Source organism: Aptenodytes forsteri, unplaced genomic scaffold (genome assembly GCF_000699145.1).
Source record: "Aptenodytes forsteri isolate BGI_AS27 unplaced genomic scaffold, ASM69914v1 Scaffold103, whole genome shotgun sequence".
Classification (NCBI taxonomy): domain Eukaryota; kingdom Metazoa; phylum Chordata; class Aves; order Sphenisciformes; family Spheniscidae; genus Aptenodytes; species Aptenodytes forsteri.
In genome coordinates, this window is record NW_008796051.1 from 5,731,191 (window position 1) to 5,758,759 (window position 27,569).

The 27,569-nt window shown below is 38.7% G+C and overlaps 1 protein-coding gene across 1 annotated transcript in view; it reads left to right on the forward strand.

The window, feature by feature from the left end:
• The window catches only part of TMEM117 (transmembrane protein 117), a 234,622-nt gene that overhangs the window by 157,372 nt on the left and 49,681 nt on the right, over positions 1-27,569 (forward strand). The window lies entirely within an intron of this gene.

The window sequence follows — 27,569 nt, forward strand, 5'->3', positions numbered from 1 at the left end:
GCTGGAGCAGGGGAAGAGTGTGAGGATTCCTCCCCCTGAGGAGAAAGGAGCAGCAGAGACAACGTGTGATGAACTGGCTGCAAGCCCTGTTCCCCTTCCTCCTGCGCCACTGAGGGGGAGGAGGTAGAGAAAACGGGGAGTAAAATTAAGCCTGGGAAGAAGGGAGGGGTTGGGGGAAGGTGTTTTAAGATTTGGTTTTATTTCTTGTTACCCTACTCTGATTTCATTGGCAATAAATTAAGTTAATTTCCCCAAGTTGAGTCTGTTTTGCCCGTGACGGTAATTGGTGAGTGATTTCTCCCTGTCATTACCTTGACCCATGAGCCTTTCATTATATTTTCTCTCCCCTGTCCAACTGAGGAGGGGAGTGATAGAGCGGCTTTGGTGGGCACCTGGCGTCCAGCCTGGGTCAACCCACCACATACTGGAAGAGAGGAAAAGAGCTGCTGAGGTTTGTGCAACTAGGGAAGAGAAAATTGATATTCAAAGGTAGATTATCAAAATGGGGGAGAGTAGCAATAACAGTGGATTGTGCAGCTGAATATTGATTGCAGACAGGATGACAGAATAATATATACAAGCTGAACGTTTGAATATGCAAGTAGCAGACTGGAATCCATTTCCGTGGTGTCCCTGGCTAGACATTCATTGTACATGTACACAATGATCAGTCTTCATTGGTGCAATAATGTGTCTTTGACATAGGACTCCTGTCTGAAATAATACAAAGCACATACCAACGTGGAAAAGAAATAAAGTAATATGGAGAATTGTAAATTTGTGATTCCCTGTGTTTGCTGTGTTTGACTTTGCAAACTAAATAATCTTCTTTTAGTATGTATTTTCATAAGCTCTCTCTAGCTTTCTATAATAAAAAACAAAACTACACATGCTCAGAAGTGTATGTTAGTAATCACAGTACTTTGATTCAGCAAGTTAGTAATATAGGTTTAAAAGCTTTTTTTCAAATTAATTGTTCAGAATTGCTACAGAGCACTACTTCACGTACATACGTTATATTTGTAGAGGATTATGTTAAACATGGCTTTGTGCAGGATTCTTAATTGGACAATATTTTGTACCCTGGAAGTAGTCGAAGCTTCCTTATGAGATAGATAGCCACGTCTCCCCCACAGAAATAAACCATAGTTTCTTTAAAGATTTTCTATTATGCACCTATTTGAGTGTTTGGTTTGAGAAGTTATATTTCCTTATTCTATGCTTTCATAGTCAAGATGATAAATGCATACTGGACAATTATGCTCTTTTCACATATATGAATGTAGTTTACACATTTGTTTCAAAAGACAGCTTCTTAAGACATCCGTTCTTTTCATTATAGGCTGCACTGAGGAAAACTAATTAGACATTATAGCTTTGTCAACCTAAATTATATATTATCCCAAATGAAACAAACCTTTCATTAAGATTGAGTAAAGGTTTTTGTGATGCAGTCCCACAAATACAACTGCATGAAAAAAGATAATTATGTATATAATATACATGCATATAGATACACATACATTATTCTCTCCCTATTTTGGAGGGTTTTAAGCTCATCCATTCATTCTTTCATATTTAAATAATTTGTCTTGGGAAAAGATACTGACTACTGAACTGAAACCTGGAATCATCTAGAAGGAGAGGCAGATTTCCTGGTAAATAGTATAAATAGTATAGATAGTATACATAGTATAGATAGTATAAATAGTATAAATGTAAAGAACATAAAAATATTTGACAATATTATTGCTTCTAGTAAATCTTTTATTCTCATGCTATAAGCAAAGTAAGTAACTTCAATTTGGAATCTGGATAAGCAAGACAATAAAAAAATGCCTTACTATTTCCTTTTTTGTCTCAACACAAAATATTCACTAAGGTCCTCCATAGAGAATTTATACTGAGTAATCTGACTACTAATCTGGGCAGACATTGTTAAATATATTCTGAGAGGATAAAACTGTCCATGAATAGTAATTGTTTCATTTAGTCTGTCACTCAAGAAGTAACACGATTACCATTTGTCGAGAGATGACTAAAATGTTTTTGATAGCATTTATTTAATTTCTGTGCTGGGTATTATTGGTAAACGATGCTGTAAGATTGCAATTAATTAACATGAAAAAATGTTGAAAATAAATCATCATAATCCAGACCACTGGACTTTCTTTCATACAAATGGTAGTTGTTTAAGATTTCTACCTATTTTTGGTTTTCATTTAACCATCTGATACTATATTATATGAAAATATTGTATTATCTAAAATATTTATACATAAGTGTTTTGTTCAAACCTAAGTTTGATCCCCTACAAACTCTCTGGTTCATGTCCTAAGGAACATTTTTCCATTTTGATAGCAAAGTGCTTTTACACTGTCTAGTATGGAAAAGTGACAGCGGTCAAGTCTCACCAGAATGGTTCAAGCTTGACAACCACATGAGTCAGACCCATTTTTGGGACCTCATTCTCTGATGCCTTCCCCTCACTCCTCAGTGCATGAAGACCACAGTGTCAGTAATTCAGTGTTCTCCCATCAGTTTGCTCTCCCCAGTAAGCACTTGTTTTCAGCTGGAAACGTTACTCAGTCCTCCTCTAAGATGCTTCTGCCTCCTCACTGATTTCCAGTGCAAGCAATAACTCCGATCCCTGGCAGAGCACATCTGGGAAGTGCAGTCAGTCCATGGGCCACCCATGTGGCCACATGGAGCATGTTATTCAAGGACTAATAATGCACTTCAAGAGAGGTGGATGCTTTGCATGACATTACTTCTATATGAGCAGAGAGAATGTATCTGTATGTGAGGGAGTGTGTGTGAAAGTCTCCCATCTGTCTCACCTATCAAGGAAGAAATTCATATTTTGCCTATGCCAGTCTATATTTGGAAAGGCTGTATAATGCATTTCCCCCACTCTGTGATAGGAAGAATGGTGAGACAAATCATTCCTCATCTCACTTTTCTTCTCAGAAGGAAAAACGTTCAAGGGAGACAAAAATCAAGCTTAGGGAGCTGTGAGATCTCAGATTTAAAAAAAAATACTATCATTGTGAGATCACTTTAGCATGAAGATTAAGTTTGTTACTTGTCTTGTTCAAGTTACATAAAGTGGTCCCATCCTATTTATTTTTTTCTGATGGAGACTCCTACGGATCAAACAAAAACATATGTTGTTTCTTACGTGTATTTGCATGAATAAGAGAAGGGTTGGCAGAGAGGGAGAGTGAGTGTAGCGTGGCAGCTTTCCTCTCACACGTGTGCGCATCCACATCCACACACACAACCACACACTCAAGACAGCAGCAGAGGTGAGGGAGGGAGCTCCTAACACCCCTGCACAAACACCGTTCCCCTGGGAAGTTCTAGTGTGGAAGTATTTCATGTCCTGGGTGGTCAAAAAAGATTCATAGAGCAATCTGGCTGAAAGATAGTTATACTGAAGAGAGAAAAGGATCATCCAGTAGCTACAGTGGGGTTCAGGATGGGCCCATAGACTTGAGTTTCACCTTTGATTTGGCTTTAAATTCCTTGAACTTCTGTAGTACATATGTCTTTTACAGCATATCTTTTCAGTTCCTCAGCCTGTTTAAGCTTTTTGAGTTATATTTGGTATCTACTTGCAATTCAATAGCTGATAGCCTGTTAGAAAAAGAGGCTGTTTTTATTCCTACATAATTGCTAGATCCCTAAGTATAGCCCTCGTAATTGGATGGATATGGCAACCCATCTTCACCTCTTTTAAAAAGCACGTTTTATTCTATCCCTGTTAGTGAGCAAGAGGTATATCATGAACAGTTACTAAAAATATTTTATCCAATGTGTAGCTTTAATAAAACTTCTTAAAGTGCAGTGTCTGCAATGTTTCAGTAATAACGGTCCTTCCAAATGAAAATACTTTCACAAAATCACATTCTGTGCCAAAGACTGGAAAGCTCTAATTCTTAGACGAAGATTTTCCATAGGTTTCAAAAGTTCTTTTCTTTGAAATAGGCAGATGCAATCCTCAGTTCAGGCACAGGGCCAGTGTGGAAGGCATGTTGCAGCAAGTCCTCTTTTAGCACCTTCTCTCCGCTTTCCACAGAGTTTTTGCTGAGCAGGAGACACCTCTGCCTCCACTCAGGCCCCATGGAAGATTTTCCCGGAGAAGAGCAGAATCACTGATGTGGCTGCTTGTTCTGTCAGTGCCCTCTTTCTGATTAAGTGCTTTCCCTTCCTTCCTTTTCCACAGTATAAATCCATTTGTTACTAGCAAAACCATCTTTTTCTATCTTTAGCAATCACAGCTAGCCTAGGCCTCCTTCTAGGTCCACTCTAGAAGTAGGATGAGTATAGCTGTCAGATAATATGCATTATGTGATCATGTAGGCAGAAAAAAAAATGCTGAAAGTTGAATTATAACAATATATAATCAGATAATTGTGACAGCCACCCCAAGATAGAAGTTCTGAGTATTGCAATTAGATCAGCATGCACACTGTGGACTACTATTCATACAGCAGAAGGGTACATTTCAGATGGTCGAGGTAGAAATTCATTGTCCTGCATCCTTGCTTCAGTGTGCAGAGGCCTGGTAAAATCATAGCCCAAAATGTGTTCTGGTCGACTTGAACTCAAGTCTCTTTGGGGAAGCTTTAAAGAATCCACCACACAAAGATGTGCTGCATGGAGAAGATGCAGCCTCAGCCAGTGGTTTTGTGCAAGACATGCACTGTGAAAGCCCACAGAGTTCAATGGAGATCAGAAAAAGAGTGCTTCAGCTGCTCTTGCTCACAGCTGGAGTTCAGACTTTGTCATGGCTGGATTCCAAAAATCAATTCAGTTTTGTAAAAGAAATGTGGTGATTAAAGCAATTAAATTATTTCCCTTCCTTGAATGCTGGAGTACTTTTTTTAAACTGTATTTCTCCATAATGGCATGTTTAAATTTGTGCCTTAGAATTTGCTGATGTACTTAGCTGAACTCCTGACTCATCATCTTTCTCATATTCCCGTATTTCCCATAAATATTGAGTATTTACACATTCTGGACTGGAAAGCCCATAGGAATACACAAAACTACAAACTTTTTTTATCATGGCAAAGACTGTAAGAAATGGTGATCATATCAAGTGTTCTTTGGCTTTCAGATCCACGTGAAGAAGCCATTCTGAAACTGATTTGTTCCCAGTGAAAATCAGTTTGGAAACTACCTGGTTTTAGGGCCTGTGGATTTCATGTGTAACTGGAAGCACTAACACAGTGAAACTGTTCCACTGACGTTAACGGGATTGGTTAACAGTGGGGACTAAGAATGCTCTCCCTGGGGACACGTGGGATGAGTTATAAGTCTTCCACTGGTTTCAGGAGGATGTAGCAGTTGTCATCCATTGAGCATCTAATTAAAAAAGTTTTATTCCTCTTGATTTCCTGGTAGTCCTTGATGACATGACTTCTGTGTCTTGGACATCAACAGAATTTTGCAAATAGAATTTAGCAAAATTCTCTTCACCTTATCATCCTGTTCTGCTGGTGCAAACAGGCAAACAAACATCAATAGACTAACAATGACAGGAACACAACTATAAATATGAATGTACATATGATTAATTAGTCCATGTATAAAACCTTCATTTAGATGTAAAGAGCATTTCTTTTGTTTCTTACTTGCTTTTCTACTTTAAAAAAGTCAGTAGCATTGTAAAATTAAAAGAATTTGCTGTCAGCTATCTTAATCAAGACATTCAACTTTAAAATATCTTCTTTAGGCTGATAACATAATGAGAATATTGTGGCTATATTTTTATTTCACATAATTGCATGTTGTCTGTCTGTGATTGTGACAGTAGAAAAAGCAACGCCTAAAACAAAGAATAGATTAAATTGTCAATAAAATCACCACAAAAGGTTGTTAACAAAAGGTGCCCTGCAGGGCTCTTGGTTTCGTAATGTATGTTTTGATACTTTAGCATCTTTTCTGGATTTTTTTTTTAACAACACAAAAAAATCACGTTAAGTCCTTACAATAACAGATAGCAGTTAAATTTCAGACCATGAGTATTTGAGGTACTTTGTCTAGCAGGAAGTTCTCCTGATGATTATAATGAATTTGTCATACTGACTAATCATTAATTAAAGAATATCTTACAATTGGGAAGGTAGAGGACAAAGGCCAAGAAATTGTCAAAATATTACATTAAAATGGAGGAGGTTTTCATTTCAGTTTCATGTCTTGCTATGGCAGTTTTAGTTTATTCAAATATATGCTGAAAATAAAAAAAAAGATATTATTATTTTAAAGATGCTACTTACAGCTTTCTCCCCATGCTGAACAAACATTCTCTTTGAGATTGTGCAACTGTGTTAGCTCCAGTGCAAGGTCCTGGGCCTTTCTGCTTTTTCATACATTGGGGAACTGCATGATGTGTAAAATATGCAGGATATTTTTTTCTTTTTCTTTTCTTTCTTGTTCTGGTTGGTTAGTTACTTTTAATTAGGTGGTTTGGTTTTAATTTTTATTTGAATTTATACGTAATTGTTGGAATTTTAAATAGTGAAGTGCCCTAAGGTATCTCTACTGTAAACTGAAACAAATACTAAATTTATAACTTTTAGTAAATTAATTTCCTATAAACAACCCCCCATGGCCATTGTTTCAGAATGAACCGCTATTAAAAATGCTCTCATTTGGGCCCTCCATTGTGCCAGCATTGCACAGTCCAAGAGCAAGTGAACTCTCTGCCCCAGGGAGGTTACTGTCTGGAATTCCAATTTTAAAAAGAAGCATGGCACAGAGATATGCTAAATACCTCATCTATAAATGCATATTTGCTGCTCACAGAAGTAGCGTGTCAGTAAAAAAACGGCCCTTGACACATGCTCAGCTTCCAGTTATTTGCATGCTTTGACCTGACCTCATTTATTGAAATATTCAAGGCCCATTGGCATAGTGCAGGAAACAGAGGCCTTGAGCAAGGAAATAGTGTGAGGCATGTTTTCAATGATGGTAAACAAGCTGGAAATATCTTATTTGACTTTTAAATGATATATTGAGTTGAAAGAGTTGGAATTTAGGTGGAAAACAATCATCTTTAAATTGAATAAATTTCATATGGAGAACCTGGAGGAAGACAGCGCATGCAATGGCAATGTCATTTTTAGTGCATTAGTTCTCAGGATGAAACTTCTTTCAAAGGCAGGCCCAGATTTCTTGTCTAAGCTTCTCTGCAGTATTCTGTCACATGAAGTGTAACATACTCATGCTTCTAAACTTTATAAATGAAGTATAATATGAATTTAAGTGTTTCCCAAAAATTCTAATGTCTGATACAAGCTTGACCAAGTTGCATGAACATACCTCTGTTATAAGGGAATGGATTATGAATGTAGCCATTTTTCATTCAAACTGTGATACGATTGATTTTAGTTTTAATGCCTTAAGTACTAAGGGTTTAAGATTGTCTGCAGTTTTCAGGTTAACTCAGAAGCCAGGCAGTGCTTATGAAGATCTTCAGGACTGTTTCCGCAGGGTGGCTTACTTAAGATTTGAGCTGCCACAATTTAATCATACTTATCTTTAATAACTTGAATAGGAAAAGTTTTGGTTCATAGTAGAATAATTTACACCTTACAACATTATCTTGGTTTGAATAAGATCTTAAAAACATTTAGCTTTTCCCCTTGTTGAATTGAGAAAATTATCTGAACTTCTTTATTTTTATGGAATGTAAAAAAATTTGTACTTTCTCCCAAAGCAAATTAATTTACAAGATGCAAGCACAGACAAGAGCATTTGGTGTGTGATAATAATATTTCAAAGAAAGATTGTGTTATGTTTCAGAAAGGTGGGGCTTTGTCCTTAGTATTAAACTTCTGTTTAAAGTGTTGTTTAGCAGAGTTTTTCAACCCATTGTATAATTTCCAGCTCTTCCTACCTGAAAGATTTCTGTGAAGCAGTATTTTGGTATCTTCAGTTAGAAGTACCTCTTTCTTCTTGTGCCACAAGATATTTCAGTGACTACAATATATTTTGGCCGGTTTCAAGAAGCACACACTCTCTTTTAATCTATACACAACCTCAATTAGTGTTCAGGTCAGTAAGTGGGAAGACATTATGGAATCAATCATTTTGGGTTAAGGAGTACACATACTGCAAGTGTACTAATGGAATGGAAATAATGCCTGGAACATCTCCAGAACAGTCACAGTCTCAATGGAGCAATTAAATATGTATAAAGAATGTTTGCAGTGAAGTTCAAACACATCAGCCTGAGGCTTATGTTTTTGGTTTAATTTATTCACAACCTTTCTGTGTACTGCTGCTTGATGGTCCAAAAACACTTCTGCACACTGCCTCCTGCATCGTCTATGTATCCACTGACTGACAGATACAGTGACAGTTGCTATTTTTAATCGCCATCTCAGGACCAAGGAGTAGATTCTGTAGTAGAAAATTGCAGTGTTAGTATTCAGGTTAACAGTTTTATTCATTAATAGATTTGACATCATTCATGGTATGGGAAGTAGTCTTCAGAATTAATTCAGACAGTGTTTGAGTATTTAGCAAAACTTCTTAGCCTGAATACGCTGGCATTATTAGGTCTTCAAATTAGAGTATTGCATGATATGGCCTGGATTCCATGTCTTCGTATCACTGCTTTTATCCTTCATGAAAGAGATGCTTGCGCTATAGCTAGAGGCTGCTTTTTTATATCATCATAAATGCCAGAGCTCTTTAAAAAGTTAGTGGTTATATTTCCCGATAATTATCATTCTTTGCAAAATGTATAAAAGAACACATGCTATTTTCAGGGTCAGTGATTCTTTGCTCTCTCTATTATTTTCAGTAATAAATAAAACCAAACTATTTGGGGCTTTGTGAAGACAGTTTGTTTCTTTTGATGGGTCTCAGTTCTAAGATTTGCCACTGATCAGAGAGCACCAGCATATTAGCTGGTTCATCTGTTATCAATTCATACACTATGAGTAAGTGGGATTGTCACATAACAAAGCTTAGAGCTATTGGCAAAGCAACTGAGCAAAGACAGCCTTTTGAAAGGATTACTGGTAATGTAATTACTTGTGGAAGATGTATGGATATCTCCCGTATGAAAACACCAGCGTCTTAGTATGTTCTTTAAGCAATAACGTTAGTGGAATGAGAACTTGTGTTCCAGTAATGGCATACACTACTGGTGGATAATGGCACGGTGAAGCAAAGGCATCTGTGTAAAGTAAACACTGAGCTAAAGCCAGAAACATGCTTTTGTTTCTTTAACTAGTTTCAAGGCTCTTATTGAAGCAAAACTTACTTTCTAGTGACACTGTAATTATTTTATTAAATGCAATGGAGTTGTGGGGCCTCAAAGCTCCCAATAGATTTTCTTCTGGTCTGGAGAAAAATCTCTGTTTATAGCCATACTTAAATCTATAACTGCTAATAATATCAACAACGCTTATGAAAAATGTGGTGTTAATATGATCCCTATTACTGGAGGTGCCAGCGATATGTCATGGGAGTGCCCCCAAATCATATCATTTTCTAGAGAAGCAGAATTAATTTAGGACCTTCAATTCAGGCATAGGGTAAGCAATCTGGGTGATGTTGCAAAATTAAGGAAACCTCTGTGCTTGTCAACAGTTGTGGTCGATGGCTTTTGATATTCACTTTAACCATCAAGATGATTGACTTTTCCTAGTGAAAAAGAACATCCGCATAAGTATATTGAAATAAGCACCTGACCTTCATCTTTTTTAAATCAATGGTAAAAGCCCAGTAGTCTTCAGTGAAACTCTAATACTTTTTTAGATATTGGCAGCTTTTTTTCAGTTAGTTGTAGGGGACATTTTTCCCTGCAGTCTTTAATAAGCTCCATGGCATCCACACAAGTAGATTTCTGAAGCATACAATGACAGGTATGCTGTTTGATTAGTTGAGTTTTAAACACTTTCTTTCCTCACCTTTGATAATATTTCCCTCTTGCAACTTCTATATTTCTTTCTTCACAGTGTTGATTCATATTTTCCCATTATTCAATAAGCAAAATTCTGGTGCTGGGTGTATGTTTCTCTCTGTGGTTTTTTTTGTTTCCACTTCATCAGGCTCCTTTTTCCATCCATTTATTAAGTTTTGCTGTTGGCTTGTTTTTCTTAAAGGCTTATTTTTCCTATTTTGAGTAGTAATAATAATATTCTTAAGATTTATATCCTTATGATTTTTGTATCAGAAACCGGATCGGGTTATTTCTTATGATATGTGGGCAAATAATCTGGCTTTATGACTGTCAGAAAAAAATTGCATGCTTACCTTTTGTAGCATGGCGTTCTAAACTGTAATGTGTCTTGTGACAGCAGGTTATGCCTTACAATAGCAAGATCAGATTAATGAAGGAAGCTGACACTAAGATCTAGGTATGTGTACTCAGAAAGTGATGCATATGAAAAATGCTTTACCCTTCCAGGAAAATGAGTCATAGCCAAAAGATTCATACCTTAACCATCTGAATTTACTATCCTATATTTATATTTTAAGCATCTAAATGTATAAAAATGTCCCTTGAATTTAACCAAATGAGATTTGTGGCTAGTGGTACTCCAAAAAATCAGGCCATTTAAATATCATTCCCTGGCTACGGATTTAGGATCCTAGCTTAAGACACAAGATAAAGTTGTATCATAAGTTTTTTCCATGGACCATGTGAAAATTTCACATATTTTAACTATCTACCTGTCAAGCCATCTTAGTATGTTCATTTTTGTGTTTTCTGATCAGTTTGGAAATGGAGAGAGGTTAAACAATTTTAGGATACTTGAAGCACTACTTTGTAACACCATTATTCAATTTACCTCCTCAGTTTTATCATTTTGATTTTTAAGATCATTCATGCTATTTGGATATCTGCAGTGAGGTGACTTGCTGTGGCTGAGGTAATTCCCAGCACAAGGACAAAACCAGAGCTGCTTGAACTCAGAGAGGCAGGATTCAACTTCGGTGTATCTCCCTGAATGAGTAGAAAGAGAAAGAAGATATTATTATCCCATTTGCAAAGTCTGATTGTATGGACGTGGTATAGATGATGCCATCTAAGGTTTGGGCTTTGGATTGTTTCAGGAACCTTTTGGCTTTATGACACAGCTATGCTCATTAGGACATCTGCTGCCTATAGAGCTCAGTTTTATCATTCTCTTTGCAACATGAGCAAAGTAGATGAGCATTAATAATACTCTGCTTTGGCAGCAGGTGTGACTATATTCTAAAACAACCTAAAAATGAAAGAAGTATTTCAATTTGCTACATTTTATTAAATTTTTCAGTAATAAATCAACTAAAACTAAACAATCACTAGCAGGCCTTGGGTTACAAAAAGAACAGGCTTAACAAATCACTGCTCTGTAATACAAAGTGCAATAACATCAGTAGAAAGCTCTTGGAGATGTTTTTAAACGTTTCATTTTTAAAGAGCTCCTAGGGCAGAGCTATTTTGAATGAAATTGATGGCAAGGTCCAAGGTGGGACAATCTGTCAACACAACAGGCACATATCACCAGCATAGTATGGTAAGCAGGAGCTGAGATTTTAAGCAGCTCTCATCTGTGATAAGGTAATAGTTCATTCCAAACTTCTTGACATCATGAGCTGTTCTGTTATCATCTTTCTAAAAGAGATTTGAGGACATTTGTCCACATGGTAAGTCCAGCTAGAAAATAGTCTTGAGACTTCAAACTGAACCATTAAAACCTTTTTTTTTTCCTTAAGAAACAAGTGAGCTATACACTGTCTTTGAATTATGCCTTGTAACCAAAAACCTTCATATGCTCAGTTCTTCCCATTTGAGTAAAGCAACAGAGCCTTTGCTAGTGTCATTCATTACAGAGCCACGTCTTGTCTTTTAAACAATTTGATGCAAATGTAATTCCAGAAATCTAAATAGAATTAAACATGTTTTGTCCCAGCATTTAGATTTATGCAAATTCAGGGAAACTATCATTTGATTGACAGAGAAATCGGTAACAGCATTAGTCAGTGGAAGCATTGTTTAGATTTATTCTATGATGCAGCATTTTCTCAAGAACTTGTGGGCTATAGAAGATCCCACACTGAATGCAGCTACGGACATCTTGCTTTGCTGGGAGCTGCCTGCAGAGGAGATGTTGTGGCATTCTGCAATTACTGTTCATAGCACAACCAGTGGTTACCCCAGTCCTGTATAATCCATCTCTGAAGCCACCTTTAAATGTTGAATGATGTGCATATATAAGCAGTCATTGGTTATAGGGTTTGTGAACACTTTTCAAACTCAAAACACAGTTGGTCTAGTATAGTATTTCACAATATTTGGGGAGTTTTAAATGTAAAGCTCATTCCTCCCTAAATAGAGCATCAAAATACCCCCACCACAAAGTGAAGACCTGCTTTAACTTAGTGAAGGTAGCCACTGCCTCAGATGAAATAGATTTCCTTTTTTTAGTAGACATTGATGGGGTTATCAACCCAGAAATCTCTGTGATAAATTGCCAGTAATGGTTGAAAAGGCCCAGGAATGACTGTAAGTCACATTCGTCTTTCAAGGCCTCCTAGCTAGAGATGACAGTTATTTTCAAGGCTCCCAGGAAGAACATAAAGCCAAAAAACTCAGTGAAGAACTGGACAAATTCATTTAATATCATCTCTGTACAATGATTGAATGACCGAGGAGAAAACTGAAGACAATACTAACAAAGTTGATCAAAACGACTAAACAAAGCTTTCTGAGAGACTATACCCAGTCCCAGAAGCTGTCCTCCATTTTACAGCCTTTGTGAAATGGATGTAGTTATTTGCTCTGCAGAGGTCTAAAAATTTGGCTGATTCTAGTCTCTCCAGTGGTTGTTGAACAAAGAAGCCAAGTGCATCCATCTATTCCAAATGCTGATTTGTTTCAAAGTCTCATCAACAATAAAAGGTTCCCTGTTTTGACAGAAAGGGAGACACTGCAAAATATAGCCCTTCCAAAAGTATTCCTCTAGCTGCTCTCTGTAGGTGCTTGCTGGAGACTGATTGAGCAATCATATAAGTGATGGGGAGACAGCCTGTAGGCTTTTATGCTTGTCAAACACGTTGAAGTATTTTACAGGAAGAAAAGGATCATATAGCTGTAACACTGGAGGGGACTCAATCAGCGTTGGGCAAAGTGTTTAACAGAATATTAAACACAGAATATATATTTAATAAAATTTAGGTCAGCACAATTTCTATTAAACTCAGGGTCTCTTTAGCACTACCTAAGCTATTTTGAGCTCGATATAATCATGGAGGCAAAGCAAAAGTTGATGTAGTATGTGGGTCTCTGGAAGGTAAACCGGGAGGATACGTAACCTGACCTAAATGTGGCCCCTTCTTCTGACAGCTCACCTATTCCTTGGGCAAGAGAAAAGGGCTGTCCCCAGCTTGTAGCCTGGCTCTGGTGAAAGAACTACCTTGTTGGATAAGCTTTAAGAGGTGGGATGTTGATTTAATATTTTCTGCAAGATGGTTCTAACCCTAAAGGAGATCCACAAGAGAAGACTGCGGGAGAAGCAACAAATGCCACTCATTATACCCCAGAAGAAATGAAAACTGATGCCTTTTTCCACTTTCTGTCAATCCCCACTGCCTGAACTCTGCAGTGTCATCTAGCACTGGGCTGTGCCCCTGCCTTAGATCCCGCTAAGGTGTCCTTAGTTATTTGCATGAATCCTAGATCACCAAAACACTGTCAAATCTTAGGCCAGGCAGGCCATATTACGGGTTACGGACCACATTGAAATTCATGCAGAACTGAAGTCAGGTCAAGTGGACAGGTCAGGAGGAGGAAGCAGGTCTAAGACCAAACAGGGAAGAGACAGAAAATGACAGCAAAACACAAGAGTTCTAACTGCCAAGTAAGAACATCAGCTAACAGCAAATGGCAGGAAAGCTGCTTTTTTTTTTAGTGTACGATTACATGGGACTGAGCTGGCAAATTCTGAGCATCTTCACATCTGAGTCTTACTTGTTAGGACACTAGAAGTTGAAGAGACCAAGGCTGGAAAGTAAAGGATGACAAATTATTTCAGGAGGAGAGGGACCTTTGCTTACACTTTGTTGGGAATCCTGCAACAAAACTTTTTTTTTTTTTTGAGAAAACTGAAACATTCAGAAATGCATCATGTTTGATTAAACTTTCATTGAGACATGTGCCTCATCTGTGGGAAGGAATTTCTGATCAAAACTAGCGAGAGACTCAGTCTCCTCAGAGTAGCCAGTAGCCTGGTGATCAAATCCACAGGGATGAATGCTAATCTGAGCCCCTGCACTTCTCAATGCGGAGGAGGTGTGGGGAGAAGCCTCAGTCTGGGTTTACAGCACCTTTGCTGAGTTCCCTGAATATTGCTGTTTCTTCCAGGATTTATCTGTTTTCTGATTCCTGTTTACCATAACAAGCTGGAAAAGAGTGCAGATTAGTCTCAGGATAGAACACAGAGCTTTTTCTGAAATACTGAAAAGTTCCTGTTTGAGGGGGATAACCATTTCCTGACAAGCTCAAAGTTTAACCAAATATGTATCTGGGCATCTTACTGAATTCAGCCATAACAATTCTCAAGTTCTCTTGTGCTTCTTGCTTCTCAGAAGTTCCTCATGTTCATCTATCACTGAAAAAGGGGAATATTCATATTGTCACAGAACTGGGTATATAATTATCAGAGTAGCACTGGCCTTCAGCATGTATTCTGGTGAGTCTCTTTATTAGCTTCTTTTTGCTCATTCTTCTTTCTAACCCTTTTCTGTTGATAGGTTAACTTTTCAGGAGATCAAAATCACAGTAATTCGGATGTTATTTTTCTTTGTCTTCTAAGAAGACGTGTCAGCCTTATACTGGAACTGGCTCAACTTGTGCAATAACATGCCTGTTAACTTTTATTTCCTGAGCGACTTTTGAGTTGGTATCAATTCTTCTTGAATCATCTGCAAAAAGTATTATACATTACAATTACTTTAAATGTCAAGTGAAGTTTTGAGTGCTTGCATTTGCAAAGTCTTAGTTGGAGCAACAGTGTCAGCTGAAATTCAGAAGTCCTATGCACAAAAAAATCCCTTCTGTTTTGATTGCGTAGATTTTTTTCAGCAGGATTTGTAATACTTTTTTTGGTTTGAGGCTAGTGCCATTGCTGTTCACTTTTTTCTATAGGCAAATAGGGTTGCTTGTCGGATGATAAGATCGTTTCCTTCATAAATGTTAATGTTGTATAACTTACATGCTTGGCTACTAGGATTCTTTTATTGGAGGGAAAATATCATAGGATCACAGGATGATTCAGGCTGGAGTTCAGGATCTCAGGAGGTCTCTAGTCTCCTACTCAAAGCAGAGTTAGCTCTGAGTTGAGACCAGGTTGCTCAGGGCTTTACCCAGTTGGGTCTCAAAAACCTGCAGGGATGGAGACTGCACGGCCTCTCTGGGCAGCCTCTTCCACTGCTTGACGGTCCTCATTGGAAACAGTTTTTCCTTATATCCAGTCTGAATCTCTCTTGTTTCAACATATGCATTGTCTCTTGTCATCCTGTCATTCACTGCTGTGAAGAGGCTGGCTCCATCTTCGTGCTAACCTCCCCAGAGGAACTGGGGGGCAGCTGTTAGGTGCTCCCAAAGCCACCCTTTCTCCAGGCTGAACTTGCTCATGTCCCTCCACCTCTCCTCACAGGACGTGTTCTTCAGCCCCCAACAGGCTTGGGGACCTCCACTTTAGTTTATTGGTGCTTTTTAGGTACTGGGGAGCCAAAAACTGGTTGTGATATTCTGGATGTGGTCTAACAGGTGCAGAGTAGAGGGAAATAATAATTTCCCTTGGTGTACTGGCCAAGCCTCTGTTAGTACTGCCCCAGACACTGTTGGGACCTCCTTGCTGCCAGCACACATGCCTAGCTCATGCTCAACTTGCTGTCTACTAATGCCCTTTTCTTACTAAGGTAAGATTGATATTCTTTGGAAGATTTTTGACATAAAAATGCATTGCTCAGGAGGCAAGATTAAAGCTTTTTGGATTTTTTTTTTGTGTTGGAGTTGTTTTGGAAATACATTTAATCAAAATATAATCAACTTGGTAGATGAAAGAGCCTGCATTTATTTAAAGTGCTTTGGAAAACAAACATTAAAAAGCAGTTCAAAACAATTCTAATTATATTTTACTTTGACAGGGTTTGCACAAATGTAATTGTAAAAGGCACATCTTGATGAATGAGAAGTTATATTCAATAGATACCATGGTGTATGAAACCTAAAATAATGAGAAATTTCTTACTCCATTAAACTACTATATAGCTAAAATATATAGCTAATCTACTCCAGAACATAGAAAGCTATTAAACTATTATGATTATTTTATTCTAAATTTGAACTGTATTTTTTAATTTTGGTTGTGGATATAATATGTTGTCTGAAAAGCCATGAGAATATAAGTGTATACTATACAGCCCTCCCACCTACTCTTATCAAAAGCTTTGTTTAAGAGCAGCAACATGACAGCATCTGGGCAAGGACAATGTGTTCCATATGTTCTACATAGATAAAATCAGACTCTGTTTTTATCCTTAATGCTTTGTAACTCATGATCACAAAGGCAGCGGGAAATTTTATGGGTTTTGTTCTTGTTTTTTCCAAAAACTTGCAAGGATAATTTTAAGATTCTCCAACATCAAAATGCTTTGCAAAGTCATTTCAGCTTTCTAAAATCTGTTTTAAAAAGAAAATAAACTCCAACTTTTCAGTGGCATTTTTCATTTGACAGTTTATAAATAGAACTTTTCCATTGTTTTATTCAAAGATGAGTTTTGACAGCTCCTAAATACAATGTATTTGTTTTTCAATTCAAGCAGGCTTTTCACTATTTTCGTGAAAGAAATTAAAACATTGAAAACTTACTTCAGTTTTGAGATTCAGCTGTGGATTCAGGTGCTTGATATTTACATCTTGATTATGGCTATTGACATGCCAGCTCCTACTACAGCTGATGGAGCTCTGACCGATGCAGATGACGGTCATTCAGCTCTCCCTAAGTAGAAACTTGCATTTAGTCACCTGAATCATTTTCTGGACTCCACTGACTGAATAAAGGTGGGATTAAGGTGCCTAAACATAGGCATTGACTACAAGCTGAAATGTATTATGGTATTGAAAAAGTGCACAGGCCTGGTAGACATGACACAGGACTCAGAGGAGACCTTCTACTGCAGGGTCTGGAGGCCAACCAAGGTACTCCACAGTGCCCCAAATCACACTAAACACATACGTTTAGGCAACCAAATCTCACACTGCACCTCTGTTGACTGTAATGAGAAATTAGATACGTTAGCTCACATGTAGATTTCTACAAAAAAACACCTATGGTTAAGTTTCTGGCTGAATCTGAATTCCTTATAAAATGTTTTAATTGTACTGAACTAAACCAGATGTAAAAATACTTTGTGTTAAAAAAATTAATGATCAGTTGTTCACTTGGCTCTAGCCAAAATGTAGCAGACTTCACATGTGATTTGGGAAAAACTTTGAATAATTTAAATGCAGAAAATAAATATGAGTCTATAATATCCTGAAGAAAATATTCAGTGTTGTCTATGTAGTAAAACTTTGATCAGGGCTAAAGTTTCATTAATTATGAAATAAATTGTGACTACAAACAAAGCTAGTAAATTCAATAATTGGGAAATAATTAAGTTATTTATTAATGAAAGAATTGGTTTATTAATTCATTGATTTTTACCACCTTTCTGACTTACATGTTGTTAATTGGGTCTTCTGAAAATCAATCAGTTTGTCTTAAATCGACTATCTAGAAATCCAAATAACCCAGATCATAGGTAGGCTTGAAAATGTGGTGTTAAATCCATACTTATGCTCTTGCTTGTTTCTAAAACTGGAATTTAATAACATGTTTCAACTCAGGAAAATCAAGGAGGTGTTGGGATATACCTCTAGCTCCTGCTATAGATCTAAAAAGCCTAATTTTAGGCTCTTAGAGTAGCATTTCAATTACCATCTAAATGCATTTGAAATGGCAGTTGCCTTCTAAATGTAAAGATGTATGTTTTTTCCATTTCAAAAGCTTTTCCCATTCTACATTGCAATAAATTTAAGACTACTGAGTACTTCATAATAACTGAGAAAAGGAGGCCAAGAATGTTTTCTTCTCATATCCAGTTTCTGGGGATGCTGGAAACATGGAAAAACAAAGTTTCTGTTCTGTATGTTTTGGAATACGATCCCATGTCTTCCCCCCAAGGTGAACAGCAAGCCTTTACCTCACTCTTACCAGGGACTGAGAATAACATAAAGACTTAATAACTAGCTACTAAGACACTCAGCTAGGGTGTGGGAAATCTGTGTCCAGAGAGTTGTACTAATGTTGACTTGTTTATACAAAGTAGAGCAGCTCCAACTAGAGAGGCTGAACAAATAGTACTGTGTAGCATCCAAAAGCCTGGTTATTACGGCGTTCAGCTGATCTGTTTAAGACTGGTATTCAAATGCCTGGTCTGAACCACACAGAACAGGTATTTGCCCCTGGTCTGTTTGCCTCATCTCGTGCAGCTGAGATGCTGCCCTAACTCCTGGCTCCTCGACCGCAGCGAGGTGCAGGAATTATGCCCGGTTCTGACACAGCTTCCCTCACGTTACAGAAATCAGCCCTTTCACAGGAAAATTCCATGTATTGATGAACTGCCCTTGTCTGAATAGAAACCATTTTCACTGAAAAATTGCCAGGCAGGTCTATCCTAAGGCACATTCGATGCTCTGAAAACATTTTTGAAAATCTTGTTTCTGTTGTTTCTTGAGCCAGCTGTCTTCTACCTCCCATTCTGTTGATAGAGTAAGTGGTGTATCCATCTGAAAGTAAAACAGAAAAAAGGCTTCCCTTTACCTTATATAGAATCGGGGGGGGTGGTGGGGGTGGTGGTGTCAAAATGCTTCCTACTGGAGTTAGGCAATTAACTTCTAACTTTGGAAGTTGCACATGGAGTAGAGTTCCTTGGATATAACTCCTGTGAGTCCTATACTACCTGTGTATGATAGGTGTTGATTGAAAATGTTTCTTAGAAGCAAGACCACAAACCTTCTTAAACTGTTTTCCCTTTTCTGTGTCACAGATAGGAAATGGCATTTGAAACTTAAAGCTTATGGCTGATGAGTTTAATTTAAATGAGCTGCTGTCTGAAATAGATAACACTTTCATTTTAATAAATTAATGGTGTGGCAAAAGGAAACTCAAAGATGATTCTACCTATAATAAAAAAATGCTCTCTAGAATTCTAATATTTCACCATGTGGTTACATTGCCTAATCTTACTCATTTTATTACATGAAACATAGTAAAATGTTTCCTCTGTGCATTAACATAAATGTAATTTCAGACTTTATACAAATCTTTGTGCAAAAATCCCAAACAGCTCTGGAATCGTATTGATACACTCTAATAAAATTGCAACTGTCACAGTCAAAGGATAGAAGTAAAGCAAGGTTTGTGGGAGAGGTAATATCCTTTCTTTGACAAACTGATATAACTGGAAAAAATAAACTAGTGCTGTTTACATTCACAAAAATGTTTTTCATTTTCAGTATAATTCAGCATTTTACACATTCAGTAAAATGAATGTATAAAAATGCAGAATAAACAATTCCAGTTTTGCCAAACTCAGAGCATCCTTTATACTCTGCGGTGTCTGGTTTCTTCAGCTCACCAGGCAGAACGATGACAAGCATAGACTAGAAGACTTAACTGGGAATGCAGGGTTCTCAAAATGTGCGGTATCTGCTATTGTTAAGCATTTATGAGCCAGTCCCAACATAGAGTTCCCTTTGCTGTTCCCTATTTCAAACAGAGAGTATTTCAGAACTTGCAATTTCAGAACAGATATTTTGGAACTGGCAGTTACTGGCAAATAATACTGAATTACTTACCCTTTGCTTCCTACTGTAGGATAGAAGTCAGAAATACACTATTGTGATGGCAAGTTTTTTACAAAGATAATGAAATTCAAAGTTTGAATCAAAAACCATTTTCTTCTAATTGGTATTTAACTTCAGATAATTAAGTCTTTTTGATGGTAATCTACATTAATATACTTTCTCCCACTTATTTATGCCTGCGGAGCATGCCATGGGGGGAGTGGCGCTCTGAAATCTGGCAGTAGTATTATTCCATATCTCTACCACATATTTGTCCCCATCAGGGGAACAAGCACGGTATTTTAACAGAAGAGATCCAGTGTAATTAATTTTCCAAATATTCCTAGATATTTGTTGCGTGTGACTTCTTCTAGGCTATGTCTGTATTAGCAGCTCACTTCAGCAGCACACTTCTGAAGTGGATCTCCCAGTCATCTCTCCACAGCCCTTTGGCTCACGGCATGGATTGATCTTGGGATGCACGAGTGGGATTTCTTCCGGGTGCAACTGAAGTGGAAGCTGCCCTCCAGGATCTCACCTAGCGAGCTGCAGTTATGGATGGGTGCTCAGTTCAGCCCGCAAGACGCAAACACTGTGAATATGGGGTCCTCAGCACCAATTGTGTCACTCTGTGGCACCGCACTACCCCGTTGCACTGCAATAGCTGCTGGTAAAGGCAGAGCTCTCGAGCCCCTGCGCTCTCTCCTTTCAGAGCACTGTCCCACCGGGGCAGAAGAGCGGTGGCCAGCTGGAGTCTTGAATCCATGCTGCTCCAGAGAACCCAGATGCTTTTCACCAGCAGAGCATCTGTCCCTTACACTTGCTTAATTGCAGAAGTGGTGCTGACACCAAGCAACAGGCAGACTAAATATTTTATTTTAAATGGGTTTAGAGTTGCTATTTTTGACAGATTTAATAACAGAACCCTTCTTAATTAAAACAAGTGAAATAAAAAGTGTTGGCATTTGCATATGAACATCTGCAGTAGCATTGTTCTTTATAGTTATTGTACACTGTGGGACAGTATGTTTGGCCAGTGCTGATTCTGGGATTAAAAATTATGGAGAGTATTTAACTTGATGGATGATCTTTCTTTCCTGAGGACTGGAAAGCATTTTTAAATATCAAGAGCAGTAAAATTTGTTCCTCCCTTTCTATATATGTTTTCACAGGGTGTTTTTAACTATTTTGGCACATTCATGAAAAATTGACATTATAAACCACTGCAACAGAAAACATAAATAGTAATTTATTAATCATTGATTAGGATTGCATTTCTGTTTCCTACAGCACCATCTGAAGCTGAAAGTTTTGATGAATGCTGATTAACTGCTAGGTGGTTTTATTTAGAGTTTAAATATGCCTAGACTATATGCTAGTTAATTTTCTTTATTTAGTAAGTTCACATATATATTATATATTTTATTAAGTATATATGCTCATTTCCTTAATGAACAATAATAAGAATACAGAATTTATGATCTCGTTTCTTTATTAATGTGTCCTTCTGTCTAAAATGTACATAGCATTAAGCAATACCTGGAGTGCTTATTAGCAATGTTTAACAGTTTTTAAATAACCTGGCTTAGTGGCAATTATGTGTGAAAGTGTGATGAAAAGTTCTCAAAATGCTTTGTCATACAAATCTAAGAGCTACTTTTGACTAAGCCCAGGTAGGGTTTTTTCTCAAAAAGGTGTAGTCAAAGGGCAAGACACTGCTTTTTGCCTCTTGGAAAAGACAAAATGAAGATGAGGAAAATAGCCAAAGTTTGTCTTTCATCTCTTCAGTCATTCTTAGCAGAACCGTTGCTATCTGATCATCAAAGCTGTAGCTTCATAAAAGATTTGGCAGAGGGTCATGCAAGACAAAAAGATTCCAAATAGCTCTAACAATGAGCAGCTCAAAGTTGCTGGTAAATTGAAGGTAGTATTATCTTCCCCTTATGTATGGTTGTGCAAAGAACTGTATTTGATATTTGAGCAGTGAAAAACTTCACTTTCACTATGTGACGGTTTGAGAAATGAGGTCCCATCACAGCCCAGAATTTGTTTTCAGTACACTTTGCCCTGCTGATTTAGACATGAAGAATCAGGAGACTCAGATTGGAAACAATTCTCGTTTCCAACATGCAAAAGGATGAGTCAGGGCCTCGTGGACTCTGCCTAGGGAATTCCTGATATGGTAGGTAGGACACGCAAAACAGCAGCCAGGACCTAAGATCACTGCAGTACATTGTTTCTTCTCTCAGCCAAGACTTCTGAGAACGTCAGTAACGTTATGCTTGGCATACTGATTTAATGAAGCAGCATGGACAAGCCAGCCTTCCAGTTTGAACTGCCTTTGTCACGGCCCATAATGTTACAGAGCGATTAGAATATGTGCACTTGCATGGGCGGTTTACAGATATAGCCAGGAAAACCTTTTACCAGGAGGGCTGGTGGCAGTGCTGTTATTTTGGAATTAAAACAAAACTAAATGATGTGGCCCTCCCTCCCCCTGAAATAAAGCCAGAAAGTCTTAGGTTTGCATCAACACTTGACATCGGTTGTAGTATACTGCAAAGCATGGGTATTCCCTTCCTCTCCCTTCCTGGCTTAGTCTCTCACAGCTCTTCCTCCAGAGCCCAACTTTGTGTTTCAGAGAAGTCCATCTGCCCCTTTGGCACATAGTGCTCTCTCAAGACAAGGACTGCAGAGGCATGGGATGGCGCTAGTGGCATTTCGGATGGCAGTGGTGGGATTTCCCTTTGGGCAGACAGACTGCAAACCCCGGTATGGCAGGCAGTCTGCACACTAAGCTGCACAGGCTCAATTGTGACATTCCCTGCCACACTCTTCGAAAAAGAGTTTCCAAATTGCTGGCTTCTGATGGGAGAAGGTCTTTATTTCTTGCTAGTTATGGATCTAGAGAATTATTGATGTATCTGAATGCAGTTACACATTCAGAGAACAACTGCATTGCAGATCCCAGGAATAAGTGGCTTTTTCTTTTCTCCACAGATAAATTTGGGCTCATCCCATTCATACAGAACTTGCAGTTCATAAGCTCAGGATTGTGCGGGTGCAAGACAAAGGGAGAAGAGTTACGGACCAGTCAGCCAGGGCAAGGACAACGTCTGCAGTAAGATGAGGGCACTGACAAAACAGCACTGTAAGGGAGTCTGCAGAGTCTTGACAGCTTTCAGTGCCAGACTGAGGTTACAAAACTCCTTTGGGAATTAACTTGTTAACACAGTTATGTCCAGCATTCAGTGTGGCAGCTCCTGCTCCTCATATCCCAGGAAGTTGAGTATCTCAAATTGTCCCTACCACCTGGAAATGGAAACAAGCCCAGGCTGGCTTGGAGGCAATGGGAAAAGTCATCTTTACTTCTGCCACTGTTGAGTGATGTCACCCGTGAAGTAGCCCAGAGTGTAGGAATGGAAACATCTACTGGGGAAAGATTCTGGCAAAGAATCTACAAAAAAATTTAGGTCCTCACAGCACTGGATGGATTACGCAGTCCACTGGGTTTTGTGGTTTTTGCTTTTTCTCACTGAACATTTAGGATTTATCTTAGACTTCTGGAAGAGCATTTTAGGAAATCCCACCCTATCCTCAATATTTTGGAGTGGATGAAGGCAGGTAGCCCTGGCACTTTAACTTTAGAGTATTGTCTGCTGAAGAAGGGCACAGTTCTGCTCACCCAAATACACACTATTCTCATTTTGTTTTCTAGGCAATGTGTTGGCCTCAACTGGCCACATTTTGCTTCTGTTACTTTTCCTTGCTGTGATGTTGCATTGGCTTTGTGTCCTTGGTGTTTGTGTCCAGGTTATTTTTTTCATTACACTTTGTAAGTATGTCTTGTTTATTTAATGTACCTGTGTTTCTCATTTAAGTTTTCTCAGTTCTTGTTCACCCTTTGGCCACAGCTGTGCCAGAATGTGGCATGCAGGGCATCTGGGCACTGGGACACCAGCAGAGAAATTTCTCAGAAAGCCCCACGAGGAGAGTTTTTCTCAGAGGGTGAGGGAAGAGCACTAGCAAGGGAGGGGTGATAAAGAGCTTCTTTCCTTTACAACAGGATTTTTATTTGAAGAATCCGCAGGAAAGTCCAGCCTGATCTCTGGTCATCACATGCCAAGTGACAGCTCAGGCATTGTATACAAGGGGCAGAGAAATGGAAAGTCTGGGGTGATTTTTTTTGTGATTTTTGAAAGAGCAACAGGTGTTTAAGAGAAGGGTGTGATATTTGCAGCCCAACAGGCAGAAATAGGGCTGAGAAATACGCATGATGGCCATTGCATGTGTGGGCAATGTAGGTATGTATGGACTCTCACAGTGAAATGAAGCCCACTGTTTCCAGAGACAGTCCTGTTAGCGGAGTTCCTTCTTTAGCAGAAGCTATGCAGTGCACTGCATGCTGGCTTACTGTGCACAGGGTTTAGGAAGTTTGTATCTAGGTGAACAAATGAAGTCTGTGATCTCATAGCAAAGCAGCCCAGTGCGAGCTCCATGAGCATGCTGTGAAATTTATGGGTATATAAAAAAGAAAATTATGGACTGATATTCCCCAGAGACAGTAGGGAATATGCAGCACTGCCTACAGTGGAGGTCAGTACCTGTGTACCGGACTGCCCCGAGTCAAAGATGCCCTGTTTTCTAAACATTTCATGCAAACCTGTTATCCACCAGGGTCTGCATTATGCTGCAGTGACAGCCTTTTTCTATTCACATAACCATGACCTCCACTGAGCAAACAGAAGATTTATATGTGACCAGCATCTCAGACTTTTGCAAAGTTCAAGACATCACACAGAGCAAAGCTGTGGATGACACCTGTGATGGAAGCATGTGACTGGTGACGTAACACACCAGCTCTGAATTTCCCAACCTCTAAGTGCTTTCCAAACAACTTGTCTAGGGTTGGGTTGTCCAAACTTCAGAGGATGATGGCTCTGTTCCTGAACACTAGGACAGCAGTGTGGAGACATAGGTAAATTAATGCCAGCTACTTGGCATAGTTTGTTGAAGATGGCCCATTGCAAGTGGATGTTCTGTACTTACTACTGATTGTAGTAGTGTAGAGGAAAATGAGGTGTCATGGCCTTTCTCCTCCAGAAATGGCATTTCTGCATGATAGAGACTGCAAGGTTGAGGTTATGACCCTGTCTGCCATGAGGGATTGTCTGCAGCCACCACCAATGACAAAAACCTGCTCAAGCTTCTCACCCATGTTGTGCATAACCTCTTGTAGTGTATAATATGCTGGGTCATATAGGCTAAATGGTTGGTCAGCTTGGTCAAAGCTTATGGTCCAAGAAAGTGGTGTTGTGGGAAGGTGAAGAAGCCAAAGACATCTGGTTTGGCCCTTGCTAAGTGTGTGAGGACAAAATTCATGTTCTGCTGGCAAATGAGGGCCAGCAGTGTGGATTCAGTTTGGCATGAGTGACTCGGTTTGACAAACTCAAGACCAAACTCAGTCCTGGCTATCAAAGATTATGGAGATACAGTCTAAAAAATTACCCGCTTCTGGAGAGGTTCCTGGCAGTAAAAAGTTCCTCTCTTCAAGCTTTCCCTCAGTTCGGTGTAGAACTGGGGATTTTAGATCATCACTGGCAGTGGTAAGCACAGTACTGATTTTTCTGGACCTACCTAATAATTTTAACTTCTCAGCATGCAATTGGCCTGGACAGTGTTTTTTTGCAGACTTTTTTTTTATTTTTATTCTTCATAGCAACCTTGTATCTTGAAGAGTATGGGCTAGGTTGTAAAATGTGTGTTATTGTAGCTGAATAGGTGCCCAGGGTACATAATCATTCAATACAGCAAGCTAGAATTAGAAGTGAAATATAAACGTGTATTTCCTTTGTGAAGTAGAGAAAGAAGTTGCATTTCTTAAGGTCTGGTACAAAGAAGAGTCAATCCTCCCTTGCCTTTCCCCTCATACCCCTTCTGCAGGCAGAAGATGGAGAGGTCCTGCCAGCAATGCTGTGAGTAGTTTGATGCTGTAGCTCTTTCTCAGTAATGTGCATTGCAGAATAAAGGACAAGCTACGCTGGCCTCAATATTGCAGGGTAGCTCACATTGGTTCATCTGATACAGGCTATGTCAAGTTAAATGAAATCCTCAGCTGCTTCTCTTAATTCCCAGGTCACTGGGGCAATGCTGTACTTTCACAAGACGTGAACTGAACTCTAACCCAGACAAACTCAGTTTATAATAACTCCAAAAGCATGTATTGAATATCTTGCTGTGTTCCAGTATCATAGGTCAAAAATACAACCGAGTGCTAATTATGCTGTTTAATGCAAGCATTTCAAAAGTCTATTTCTAACCTTTTTTTATTGGTTTCACATTTTCTTATTCTATTAGCAGCCCATTTTCTGCTCCCTTCCCTCCCTGTTTGACATTTCAGAACAAATAACGAAGCAGTTTTTAAGTGCATACGCATTTCCTCTAGGAAATCAGGGCTTGAGCACACACATTGGTCGTTGCATGCATGCTGATGAAGCATGCATAAAAATATGTCTGCCTTTGCTTGCATACATGCCAAAGTCTGACCTTCTGTGCTTTGAACTCTTGCTCCAAAACGCAAATGCATAATTCAAGAGGACTGAAGCAGAATAGTGTTGAGCGTAACTTCTGGGTACATGGTTCCCATAGCAAACTACACAGGCTTGAATTACATTTCTAAACTGTCTGTGCAGCAGAGGATGTGGGTTCCTCAGCATGAGGACAAGGAAAATCAGTGCGCCCAACGGCCAGGGCAGTCTGCACGGGCCGGCAGACAAGCACTGAGGACTGTGTTCTTTCTGGAGAACTTCTCAGCTAAAGTGAGAACATTTACGTCCATGTGAATTTCAGATATGAAGGCAAAGTAGGTGGGAAAAACCACCTCTGTGGGTCTCAAAAGACTACATGCATGAGAGAAGCGCCATAATGAATCGCCTTTCCGAAGTAAGCCATTCTGGGTATGTGCCAAAGTGGAGCCTGTAGAAAAGTCTGTCAGACTCATGTACTGACAGGTGAGATGGTAGCTAAGCAAATGCTTTGGGGATAAGCAGGCTTGAATATTGCTTAGGTCTAATTAAGTCTAATATGTCTCATTCATTTCTTTCTGGCCCAGATGCTGGTAACACATTCAAGGGATACTGTTATGGTGCCAACCACAGTGTTGAATATAACTGAATTTATTTATTTATTAAGAATAAAAATAAATGTTCAAAGGTAAAGGCGGTAGCAATAAAGTCATTTTGTGTCTCATTATATTGTGAAGAAACGCAGCCCATCGTGCCACAGAAGAATGATGTTTAGGAGTCCAAATGTGTACACTACTGCTTATATGCATATTTGTTTTCCCTTCCTACACAGACACAGCCAGGATGATGTATAAAAAGACATGCCTACAGACTGGTAGCCTGTGACTGCTGGTGTACAGATTTTTCTTTTACTCTTCTGAGCATTTGTCCCATTTGGAAGTGTCATGGGAAATATTCTTCACATTGTTTTACAGCCCTCAGTAGCTGAAGAAAATGAGACTTTATTGCTGTAGAAAAAAACTCCACCCTGCCACAATTATTTAGCTGTGTGCGTGCATTCAGATGTTGATATGCCCTTATTATAACACAGATTTACTGACAGCTATGGCTACTGGGAGAAGCCTTGCTCCCCCTCA